General features: G+C 39.7%; 1 long non-coding RNA gene across 2 annotated transcripts in view; it reads left to right on the top strand.

Moving 5' to 3' along the window:
- LOC142059597 (uncharacterized) overlaps nucleotides 1–13,005 on the top strand; it is a 188,476-nt gene that overhangs the window by 28,439 nt on the left and 147,032 nt on the right. For both annotated transcript variants that reach the window (XR_012661434.1, XR_012661435.1), the window contains exon 3: nucleotides 8,406–8,470. This is a non-coding gene — a long non-coding RNA (uncharacterized LOC142059597). The remainder of the gene's footprint in view (nucleotides 1–8,405; nucleotides 8,471–13,005) is intronic.

Below are 13,005 nucleotides of genomic sequence, written 5' to 3'. Positions count from 1 at the left end.
TCTGACTTCTATGAAGTTTGAGGAAAAGTTACTTTAAATCTTGACATATATAATAGTTTTAACAGGATTTGATTGAATTATGTTTTCAGCTACTTTTGTGTTTTTATGATAGTCTTAAGATAAAAGAATAAGTGGAAAAAATCTGGAAGAAACCTCAAGATATGGTCTTAAATACAGAATCTGTTATAACTAAACCATTCCTGACTGACATTTTTCTAACCAGTTTCCAGAGCTCTCCAGGGCTTGTCTGTTTGTCTGTTTTCCTTGCACATCTGTCTTTACCTCTGCAGAGGTATGTGGTTTGTTTTTCTTCTTTTTTTAATGTCTAGCTCAAACCTCCATTTCTGGGACATAAGTGCATATTTGTTGAGTTAAAGTGATGGCTTTTTGAAGGTGTTTCTAGAATAAGGTCCAATATTTCAGTCTTTTCTTGTAGATTTTTTTCTAGACTGCTGCTCTTTCAGAGTAACTACATCTTATTTTTAACCTGCAGGCAGTGTCCACAACTAAACAGTAATCCATTTAAAGCCTTATCAAAAGCAAGTAAAGCAAAAAGATCATTTCAGGTGGCAATCAGGGCATGCTTTATTCTGTCTGTAAGGTTTCCAGTACGATAACTGCTTTTATTTGCAATAGCTTTGTAGATTCAGGGTTAGCTTCTGATTCAGATCCTTTAGTGCTGAACTGTTGTGCCATTTCTCAACGTATATGTCTGCAGTTGATCATTTCTGAGAGTAAGAAATAATGTACCTCCCCTTGGATCACTGTTAATCTTTTGCAAACCAGTTCTGCCAAGATCTTCTTGGACTCTGACTGTGTCCCCCAGTGTGCCCGCAGGTCTTCCTATCTTAGACCTACCCCCAGACGTTATGGGAGCACTATCTTCTGTCATCAAGATTAATGGTGGATTCAGTGCTGACCAAGAACTCCGTTTGATGCCTTTTTCCTTTTAGACAGTGAATCACTGATAGCTATGGTATCTTTTTTTTTCCCTATAGCTATCTACCCTGTAGTAATCCTATTTAGGTGATGTTTCTTGGTTAGACCGGGAGACAGTGCTGTGCGATGATGCCGGAAGTCTTCCTAAAATCGTGAAATGTGACGTCGGTTATTTCCCATACTACGAGGCTTGTTGCCTTGTGCCATGTTCTTGGTGAATCCATGCGCAGTTACTCATTTCCTGTTTTTCTTTTAGGTGACTGACTTTAACTTTCTTTAGTTTCCCAGTTTGTATCTAGGCTGTAATGTCTTTCTCCTCCTTTTAGGACAGGCATTCTTTTTGCTCTCTTAAAGGCTTTTGTACCCATGTCCATCCATCATGCGCTTTCAGAAATAATTCTAATGGCAACAGCTTTCAAGCGGTAACAGCTGTGATACTCATCTGCTTCTCTAAGACTTTGGGCAACTTTAATCTGGGATAGCCAACTTTGAATGATTTGACCTACGTTTTTCTAATCTGTTCTGTCCTGATACTGTCCCACTGTTTTGTTTTGGGTTTTTTATAGCTTTTAATTGTGGCAGCCAGTTGATTACAGTTGAGCTTCTTAGTAACAACTGTCAATAAAGCAATAAACGCCTCAGACTTCTCGGCACAGTATGTCAATAGCTTGCTTTCACCTTCAGGCTGCTGACCAGTTTTCCTTGATCCTCCTCTTACTCTGAAGTGTATTTGTAAAATTTCTTTGTCCTTCGTCTCTTGATAATTCTACCTCAATTTATCCGTTCACTTCTCTGGCACTGCCTTTGTGTACTCCCACTATTCTTTTATACTTATATTTGACAGCTTCCACTTTCAGATGTTTACATCTTACGCTTGAAGTCAATGAAGAAATTAACTTCTAGCCAAGGTGGTTAAAACTTAAAATATGTATATCCTTATTTATATCCTTCCTTTGAATTGGGGCAATCCCCAGTGCCTTTTTTCTTTACTTTCCTTTTTGTTTAAAAGCAACCAACCTGCCTTTTTTTCTTGATTTCTTTTTTTTCCTGTATGTCTGTCTCATGCAACCTTGCCTGTCAGTTCTCTGAGTTTGTTAACATGTTACTTCTTAACATGCATTGTTTTTGTTTGCTGTTGTCTTACGTGACTTCCTCATTGTGGTTACCTGTAAACTCAAGCGCTAGTCTAGTGAATTGTTCAGGCTGCAATTCGGGTAACTTCATCAGCTCAGTCTGCGGTTTTCCTCCCTTCTTATACTGTATTTTTGTGTTAAAAAGCCACCATATTTTATATATAGTGGTACATCAGTGGAAAAATGTAATGAAGCTACAACTTCAGTTAATACTTTCCCATGGAGTGTTTTCACATATGACTTAATTTATAACTACCTAAATACAAGGACCTCAACTCCTTGAAACAAGCAGATGTCCCTGCTCGCTGCAGGGGGTTGGGCTGGATGACCTCTAAAGGTCCCCTCCAATCCCAACCATTCTGTGATTGACTCAGTTCAGAACCATATAAACGTAAGCAAGCACCTGGTGCTAAAGTGTCCAATACCCCTGCCCTCAACTGGGGCAAAACAGACAACTTAGGGTCTCTTTCTGCTGCTGCTACTTTCACTACCTTACAGGCTGTTACTGATACAACATGTTCGCCAAGTGGCATAAACGGTTTTTTCTTCCAAATCTGTGATTCGTCTTTTTGTATTTTGAAATTTTAATATTTTTTTTTAAAGACACTCTAATTTGAAATTATTGTATACCCAGGCTGGGTAGGGGTTTTCCTAATCTTTGAGATAAGGGACTAAAGCCTCCCCTTTAGAATGGACTATTTTTCAAGAAGCATCTGCATCAGGTGTTCCACCTATTCCCTATTTAGAGTGGTTTCAAAAATTTAGTTAGGAAAGTGGAAGCAATACAATGTGATGCAAGGAGGAGAAAAGAGATGGAAAGAAGACAGGGAAACTTGAAAAGGAACAAAGAGCTAGGTTGGGGTGAGTGCGGAGGAGGAAGCCTTCTCCTAAGAACCACTTCACGCCCGGAGTAAGCCACACTTGCGCTCCTGGACTTACGCCGCCTTCCTTTCGGCGGCACGTGAGATTCAGTACGTTAACCTCAAACTCCTGAGTGCCCTGGGAACGGCTTCCCAGCCAGCCATTTTACATGCCATAGTGCAGCAACCAAAATGGACCAAATCACTTAAATGGAACTTTCACTGTACAAATGGGAGCAAGTTACTGGCAGAGCACTCTCTGGTTGTCTTATGTCATGGATTCATCTGCTCCACCTGACATTATTTAGGAAACATTTACAGTTTTGTGGTTAGAAGCCACAAAACAAGGAAGCTTATGTTTTCACTTTCTCTGACCTGTAGCATTGCTTCCTCAAATGCTATTAATAGTGCTTGGGTTTAGCAACCACAGCGATTAAAAATGTTAATGATATGTGACAGACTCTTTACGGTCATTAGCTCTCTTCCTGCCTAGTACAATTAAAGCTGACGATGATCCTTCTACAGCCCTAAAGGAGGGAAACTAAGAAGTGCTATTTTTAAAAAAGAAAAACAGTTCTATCCCAGTATGTCTAAAAGACTTTGCAGGAGATAAAAAGGCACATAGCATCATTTAACTAGTTACAGCAAAGTAACTTGAGGAAACATGGGGAATAGTTTTACTGCAAATGTTTATGCACCACTTCATTCATCGAATGGGCTAAGAATGATCAGTGTTACTGTCTTCCTTCGCTGTAAAGAGTGCCTTGTAAATGTATATCCCCCTATTTTGGGGGGGGGGGGAAATGTGGGGTGTTTGGTGTTTTTTTTTGTTGGGGGGAGGGGTGGGTGGGTGGTTTGTTTATTTGGTTTCTTCTTGTTGTTCTTTGGCAAGAATGTATGTTGAATTTTAATGGAAAACTAATTTCTAACTGGAGATCGTGCAAGTAGGCATTTCTGAACATTACTCATGCAGGTCCCAGTTCAGGGATGCCTGTAGGCATGGGTGCCATTCCACCTCTTTGAGAGGATGGGCCTCGTCAGAAAACAAGACTTCTCATTCGGCCAGCATGGCTGATCACAAGACATCGTGCTACGATGTCTGCTGTACTTCTCTGAAGTGCACTGCGAGAATTATTGGCAAAGATTATTCAGAAAATACATCCAAAAAGAAATCTGGGGGGAAAAAAACTTGATATGCGCTTTGAAAAACAAAAATTATCTTTTAAGTCCAATTATTTCACCGTGACTAATGGGGCAGGGAGAAGCAGTTAGCTGTTACGCTGTTGAGAGTGGCCCTGCCAAATAGGGAAGCTGAGAGACGTGGAGCCTAACAGACCTTGTTTATTCTGCAGGTCTCTTGCCCTGAGATTATGAATTAGAAGAAAACGTGTCAGTGACTTTTACGAGGGGGGTTGTTCCTGAGGTGTTGATTGGCTTGGCCCATGTCTTATAATTACATTACCTAGGTGGACATTTCTTGTTCAGAGTGCCCCCTCTGAATTATTTTCATTAGCCTTGGCAATGACTCTGTTACCCTGGAATACATATGTCCAAACAGATTGAGTGCTTATAGGAGCACAGAATGCAGAAGTTAAGCTTAGAAAAAGCTTTGTTCATTTACCTGAGAAGTTTAATTTAGATTAACATATGTTATCATTCAAAAGTGAAATAGCTATTCACAAATTCTCATGACAACTGCTTTAGGGGATATTGATTCTGGTTATTACTGGGGCTCACTATTTAACAATTATTAAAAATTAAGCCAGCCTTCGTATCAACAATGTTTTGCAGTCTAAAAATCATCTCAAATATTATTTATTCTGTCTCCTTGTGCCAGTTACTGGTGCTTTTACCCAGAAGTAGGTGTTCAGCGGGATCCAAACTTGTAATACAAAAATGGCCCCTCAGCATAAAGAGTAACTGGTTGGGCAACAATACCTCATCGTTACGGAGAGGTCCAGAGTGGGAAATGCAGCGCTTTTAGATATGCGGTACTGTTGTTTGAGGAACAGGCCTGGATCTGGGGTCGGGTTCCTGTTCCTTCCCACTTCCGAGAGCAGCGTAAGCAGCAGCAGTGTGGCCTAATGTAACGGCACCCATGCATAGGCAGGATGTATTGCGAGGATGGGAAGTGGAAGGGAAGGGCAGGGCATGGACCTTTACCATTAGGGTCTACCACAACATTATAATATGGGGGTGTGAGTGGAGTCCTGCTTGAATAAGCAAAGCAAAAGAGAAAAAAAAAAAAAACAACCAACCCTGTCATTGGCTTTTGATTAATTCTCCAGTGTGCATTACAAGGTTGCTAATTACACGTGTCCTGTATGAGGTGTGTTCTGTGGGTCAAGCCTGTCCATGCCTCAGCGGCAGTCAGTGCTTGCCTCATTATTTCTTCTGAAGTGTGTGGTTGCACCTGTGTGTCCTTTTTGGTATGTTGCCTTGCTTCTGACTTCTAATACAGGGTACTCAAACGATACTGAAGCTGTAACAAAAGGTATTTGCTGCTTGGGCTATATTTTTTCTAATAGCTCTTAATATTCCATTTGCTTTTCTCACTGCTACTGAGCACAGCGCAAATAGTTTCAGAGAGCCATCTACAATGATCACAGGAGCTCTTTCTTCTGTAACTACTCAGAGCCCCTCACAGAGGATGTAAAGTTGGGATTAATTGCTAATTGTTTAGTAATCATCAGCTCATCTCTGGGATAATGGAAAGATACTGTTACCACTAGGGCTTCTACTGAGTTCCAATAAGATGTCACATATTTGAGCTACTCGGAGGATTGTGCTCTGGCAGTGATTCTCGATTTTTTTGTGTTGGCAGCCAAAGCTCAACACATAGTGCTGCTGTTCTGCCCATCTTCATCTTGTCTTTACTTCCAGAAACAGTGTTTACAATGAGTTACTTAATGTTTCTGTGTAATAATGAACATACATTTGTTTTCAGTAGGACTCAGTCTGTAATTCGACCATCCATTGGCTTCTGCAGCAAAGTTGTGGTTCAGAAGTTCCTCCCCTGTAGCAGTTTGTAGCCTCCCGTGTGCCCTGCCTAGCTGTTTCTGGATCTTACCTCACTGAAAAGGGTTCATTTTTAGCCTGGACTATTTTGGTGTCTTTACATAAACATTGTTATGCAGGCAGGTGGATCTGTGGTCTGTGGCAAAGCGCCCTGAATCAGTGGCTAGTTTCATTCTCAGATGGCAGTATCACGGCACCGGCAGGGCTGTGAGAAATTCCAAAATGTCTCAGAAAACCTGGCACATACTGACTTGGGGTGGTTGAGTAGCTGGGACTTGAAACCAAATTCTAAACTGCTCTCCTCCCCCCTGGTGGGATGAAAATAGGCTGCTGGGTACCATTTACGCTTGAGCTGCTGTTAACTGTGTGTAAGGGGAATTCTCAGCTGGTTTAGCTGGTGTTTTGGCCTTAAAATACAAATATTTGTACGCTTCTACAATTTTGCCTTAATTATGCAAATGCCATGGGAGGGGATACGAACACTTTAACCTCTTATGGGAAATTTCAACAGGGTTAACATGCATCGGGAGCCATAGTTCTTTGTGTAAGTGTTCTGGATAATTGAGTTTCTGTCTACACAGCAACCTGGAGGAAATCTTGATCTTGACAGAAGTGAGCAAACATTTTGCGGCTATATATTTGGCTTCGGGAGAGTGAAGGTTTCACCCTCTATCTCTAGCTGATCAGCAAAGCCGAATGCAAATGCTGTAAAGGGTCTTCATCTCCTAGGAAGCAGCAGAAGAAATGCAGATAATATAGTTGTAAGGGTTCCTAATATATTGTGGGCATTTTACATGCTTTTTTGCACACTGTATAAAATTACACGCCATCGTAGTGAAAGAAGGTGGTGTCAAGGCCTTCAGGCTCTGGGGGATGTTCTTGATAGATAACTCAGTTGTCCAACTTTCACTTAATTAGCAAGGTTTTGTATAAAAGCATACCGACCCAAAGGATCACAGCTACTCCTGTAATTTGATTATAAATGTAATGCCTGTGTGACACCTTTCTGCCTATGATGTTAGGTGTAATCCTTTCTGTGTGTGGCTACAGCTCTTGGAACTTCTATATTAAACTCGGTACTGTGGTTACTCGTGAATGAAATTACTGGAACAGTGTTGGGGGGAAAAAAGTACACGGAAGGATTTAAGGCAGAACATGGCAAAGCAAAGGCTGCAATTATTTGCAGCTGAAAACAAGTAGCTTTTAATATGTCCATTCACCTAAGAAGGGAGGGAGAATTATAGACCACATGCTCTTTCTTTCCCTTTTTCTATCATTTCTCTTCTTTTTCCTTTATACAGTTTATCACCCATAATTTCAGGATGTGTTTTGTTTCTTTAAGCTGTTTTATCTATAGGCTTATGAGGTCAGTCATGTGTGAATTCTTTTGTTAGTCACCTCACCTTTTGCCTTGATGATAGAAAATTGATCAGGCCTAAAGTACAAGTTCAATAGACAACCCCCTTGGTCCTTTGTCTAGGAGAATAGCTACCATTGAAGGCCATGAGCAGGTTGCTATTAATATGACAGCCTGCTCTATCTCCCACTGTAATTTATAATGAAATACCTAATCTCCATTATTTTGATCCAAGCAGGCGATCCCATGAAAAAGTCTTTTCATCCAGTTCCCAATGGCAGTTACATGAGAAATGGCAAACCAATAATTTTTGTCAAGTTTTTTAAGCCAACAGAAATGCTTTTCCACTGCTACAGTTTCAAAAGGCACAGATAAAGCTCATTCACTGAGATGAATGAAAAAGCCATCTGGGGTTTTTCTTTTTGACTTCCTTTCCTTTTCTCCATCCTTGTAATCAAATTTGAGCAAAATCAAATGGGGCTTTCTATGAAAGTACCTTTTGTTGATCTGAACGAGCTGGTAATTTACAAAATACCCTTCCTTTGTGAGGAAGGCTAAAGAAAAAAAGAATCAGTAGCTTTTAAAGCTGGGCCTTGGTGGGACTCTAAATGCAGTGAAAGCAGTCTGTGTTGGGAGATTGAAATGCATTTCAAAGCCAGGCCTGAGTCAGGGTACAGGGAAGAAAAAACCTATGTGCATTTTATAAGAAGAAAAACCTGAATGGGAAGGGGAAAAGAGAGAGAGAGAGAGGAAAAAAATCTGGATAATACATTAATCATTATTTTGGAAATTGTCTTCCTTACTGACACATACTGCGTAACTAGTGATTGAGAACTTGGATTTTTGTTCTATTATAGGCATCTCAACGTTCGTCTGTGCTGCTTTAAAGTTTGAGAGGCAAGGATCCTTGAACACTGCTGGACTATGTTTTAAATGTGTATATGTTTTTTGGTTTTTTTTTCAACTTTGCTTTTTTGGTTCTTTTTCTTTTTTTTAACCTTGCCTGTGAAGTATTATGGGGAAAAATACTTGCAGGAAAGCTGAGCTTATTCTTTTTGGCATGCTAATGTTTATTTTTATTGTATTTCTGCTTACCAGATTTCCTAGTGGTAATTATTTCCCATTGACTCAGACCAAAGGACAGTGTGGACACCTAGCAAACAGTAAGTTTATGCCTTGTTTTTGTTATTTGTATTTCATGATTAATGTGGAAAAGCTGAAAATGTTTGATTAATTGGAAATTCTGTATCGTAAGAATGCTGTGCAGCTGTATGAATCGAATCTATTAACGTGAAATATTGATGTGGTTTAACTCTTCTTTTCTCTGTTACTTACCAAAACTGTTTAGTCAGATACAGATAAGTGCATTGTTCTGTGTTGGAGATAATACAGCTTGTGAAATAAACACTAATTTACATGTCATATTCAAAGATGTGAGCAAACCTAGCCTGTATTTTAATCATTTATATTTACAGACTTGCTTAGAATGTAAAATGCTTCTCCTTTTCCACTTGTGTCTTGATTCAGGATATAAATGCATTTAAAAAACAGCTTCCTGGTTGCACAACATAAAATATTACTGGCAATTTTATACAAATGTAGGCACTCTCAGAAATTTTGGGTTGGGTGGCTGTTTTGTTCTTTTGGTTGTTTTTTTTTTTTTTTTAAGAAAGCTTCTTGTGTTATTTTTAGCTTGACTTATGCTGTATTCTGGTAGGAAAAGTAGAGAGGTATGGATGTTACTGGCTAAGACCTTATTGTTGTTAATGAAGCGCTAGTAAAACCACGTTGGCTTTTAAATTATACTTTGAAAAGAGAAACCACGGGAATAATTTAGAACTGTGAACTTTCGGTTATAAGCCGTTTGCTTTAGATTAAATGGCACTAGACGTGATTTGTTTTGTGTTCCGTATGCATCTGTGTGTACAATGTCGTGATACCAGCTTAGAAAGCATGCGATAGGAAAACAGGCTAGGGTAAGTCTTTTGTTTTTCAATACTACCAAAAATCCAGAGTCAACCATGCAGAGTTTGAGTGTGGCTTTCGTTAGTGAGATCCCAAGTTATTTAACAAATAGCTTCCGAAGTATTTTCTTTGTGGTAACCTGAGATCTGATTGAATTGGAGAATGTCAGGAAGTCACTCTTGTATCTGAATTTATTTCCCACTCCTAGTTCTTACTATCCTATTCACTTTCAATTTCCTACAGGATTTGTTTTCTCACATGGTTTTGAGCCATTTGCTGCCTCCTAATGACTGACTTATAAAACAGCAAACATGGAAAATCTCCAAAAAACTTTTTCTGGAACTATCAGTGCTGCATATTTTGTGATTCCCTACCGTTTCATATCTTTAGAACTGATGAAGAAATTATTGAAGTTAACAACTTTGCTCTTTATTATTTTTAGCAGAACGTCAGACTTTCTACCCTGAGATTATACAGTGCATTAGTGGGAAACTTTTCTAGTGCTGAGCATGGGAACAACGACACAAGTAGTGGACGTTGTTTGGATTGTGTCATTTAGATAACGTAAGAATTCATGCTTTCACATGCTTGCATACCAGTATCATGTGACACTTATTTTTGTTTAAATGATTATCTCCTTCCTCTCCCTGCTTTTAAAAATAATAATTAACCTTTTACTTAGTTTTGTATCCTTTCTCCTTTATTCCTCCTTAAACTTTAAGATATCGTCTTCATTAAAGGCTTTGTCAAACCCAAGAGGTTTTAACTGATTATTTAACAAATGAAACAATAACAAAGCAAGATAGTGTCCCTCATGGTCTTATCCTGGTATCAAGGCTTGCCATCTTACTATGTGCGGTTCCTATAACAGTGCAGCACCAGTTTGCCTGAAAACTTTGGGACCTGTCAAAATACAAATAAATATTAAGAATTATATGTGACATGCAGAGAACATAGGTTTTTATCTCTGTGCAAGCTTTTCCCTCATGAATTCTTCTGCAGTTTTTAAGGATGTGATCTTGTAAGCAGAACAAGTGACTTGAATGGGGATGACAGTGTCGACTGGAGTTCTGACTTTGCCCCCTGCTATTCATGCATATTTATGGATACTCTCTAAACTTTCCCTAGATTGAATTGCATTCAGCGACAGCACTCCATTTGTGGCAGAATGTTTGTAAACCACTGTAAGGCTCTTAAACGTGGGTTGGATCTTACAGGAGCGCCTCCAACTGTTCCTGATTTCAAGTTGCCATGTCTTGTTCTTGAACCTTTCAAGCTCAAGAACGTTTTGTGTTAAAGTATGATGAATCAGTAAAATAAATTACTCACAGTATTATTATTTTTTTAAAATAAATGGCCTCCATAATCTCAATTGCATATTGGGAAGGCTTTGTTGCAGGAGAGGCTTATGGCAACAAATGATTGCTGCTTTTTTTGAGAACATGTATGATTATGTACTTGTATGCATGGTTATTATAGTCTCTGATTTGAATCTTTGAGAGGAATTTACAGAAATGAAACAATAAAATGGGGAACTGAAGTTATATCAGATGAGTTAAAAAATACTTCCTCTGTTAGAGAACATTATATCCAGAGTAGCATAAACTCAACAAGGAAGAGCACGCTATGACAGGTTAGCAACGCGATGGGTGAGCTGGTGTATCTGTTGAAGCAACTGTTGAATATCAGTAAATAATTCTAGTGCCCAATGTTAGTCAGTCTGATTCAACGCCCTTGGACTAGGATGGGAAAAGATTGTCAATGGACTTTTCAGTGGCTTTTTGTTTTTAATGTCTTAAACAGCAAGAGGTGAGGACAAAGGACAATAATTCCTGAGTCTCATGTGCCATCTAGGGTTCTGCATTGCCTGCAAGAAATGCTTTTCCTCCAGCTACATTTTTCAGTCACTGGACACTAAAAGCAGACTCAGCAAATACATGCAGCAGCTTGTGGTGTAACTGGGTTCTCATAAAGATCATAAGAAAACGCAGAGCTAGGCAGTCTCGCAACTGGAAGGAGTCCCTTAAAAGAAAACAAAAGGGAAAAAAAGGCTACAGAAAGATATGGGAATCGGAGGGAGTACAGAGAGTTAAAGAAGAGATAAGTTTAAGTGGTGGGTGGTGCTGACATAAGGAAAGGGCCTTAACACTGAGGTGTCCCTGAGCCCAGGCCTCCTCCTCCAGGTCCTAACCACCATTTAGATTCGCTGTCCCAGGGCTGATGCTGTATTTGGTTGAAAGCAATGTCTCTGTTCACATTACCCTAAAAATGGCAAATTTTTTAAAGTTGATTTTTCTTACTGCACTGTTGTCATTCGGTGTGATCTTGTTAAAAGCAATGTGAGCTTCTCTGAAACACCAATACAGTGAGACTTTGCACTCAGGTGCGGATGAGCAAAACAGGGTATGTCTGCAGCAGTGCTGGGCAATCCTGCTTCAGCTTTCCCTGGGGCCGATGCTGAGTGGCGCCAGGTTCGGCGCTGGGGGTGTTGCGGCAATGTTGACCTTGATTTGAAACGTAGAGTAACACGCCCAGTGCTCTCTTTGGTTCCATGAAGTCCATCCCCAAACATATCAGGATGCTTCCAAAATCCTCCACGTTTCAGACCTGGCTTTCAGTGAGCGTGGTGGCTGTTGGTTAGGGGTGGGACAGCAGGATCAGCGCAGTGAGGTGCTGCGAGAGGGGATCATCGAGGTCGCTTACAACTGTCGTACTAGTGGCATTCCTGATACACCATGAGTTTGGAGTCAGGCCTATAATGCAGATAAAAATGCTGTTCAGCATGAACTGTGTGATAAAGTGTGTTTTGTTTAGGGTTTTTTTGGGGGTGAGGGGTGGGGTGAGGTTTGTTGTTTTGGTTTTTACATTTATTTTTTGTTTGTTTTTAACAGCTCATTCCTTGTGGATTCACAGAACACCAGCAAAATATCTTAGAAAACTTTTTGTTGCTTTAAGCACCTGCTTAGCCTTTACATTTAATCAGATTTAACTGGATAACAAACACTTCACATTATGTAAAAAGTAAAACACAAAGAGGTGGTTTTGTAGCATATTTCTAGGCTTACATATAAAACTCTGTAAGAAGACAAAATAGTCCAACAAACGACTACATGTAGCCTTTGTAACCCATCCAGTGACGTAGAATGGTCAAGACTTGAGATTAAAAGTTTTCATCAGACTAGTCTTTAAAAATATCTTTTTATCTGTAAATTTCTTGTAGGATACATTGCCCTCCAGTAGAGTTGTGATGTCTAGATAATACTGCTTTCACATACTTTCTGCCAGTTTTATCCTTTCGAGTGGAACAAAACCTCTGAAGGCTGGAGCATTGGAATTCATGTAGAGTGTAAATGCTCATCATGTGGCTTAATATTTTGTCTTCCCTCCCCCCCAAATAAAAAGAAAGAAAAGGACCCAATACTATTCTTGCAGGTTTGTTGGGTGAGGAAGACCTTGTTTTAAATTGATAATTTGTTATTTAGCTGTTATTTTGTTTATTATTCAAAGATCATAAAATCTGTGGCACGACTGGGACTACACGTTGTAGTCTCTTTATTTTCCTGGCTAATAAAGCAGACCTGGGAGATGCTTGCAGGAGTATTTATTGCTTCAGCTTCCTCAGAGACTGTTTGTTACAGCATACCAACAGCAACGCGAGGTGGGCTGGTTCTATTCTCACCTGACAGTTTGTCCTCGCACTTAGAAAGCTGGCAGGTAAGGGCAGAGCTACAGG

Source organism: Phalacrocorax aristotelis, chromosome 7, assembly GCF_949628215.1.
Source record: "Phalacrocorax aristotelis chromosome 7, bGulAri2.1, whole genome shotgun sequence".
In the NCBI taxonomy this organism is placed as follows: Eukaryota; Metazoa; Chordata; class Aves; order Suliformes; family Phalacrocoracidae; genus Phalacrocorax; species Phalacrocorax aristotelis.
Note: the sequence above shows the minus strand (reverse complement) of the source record. Positions and strands in the feature narration are given on the sequence as shown.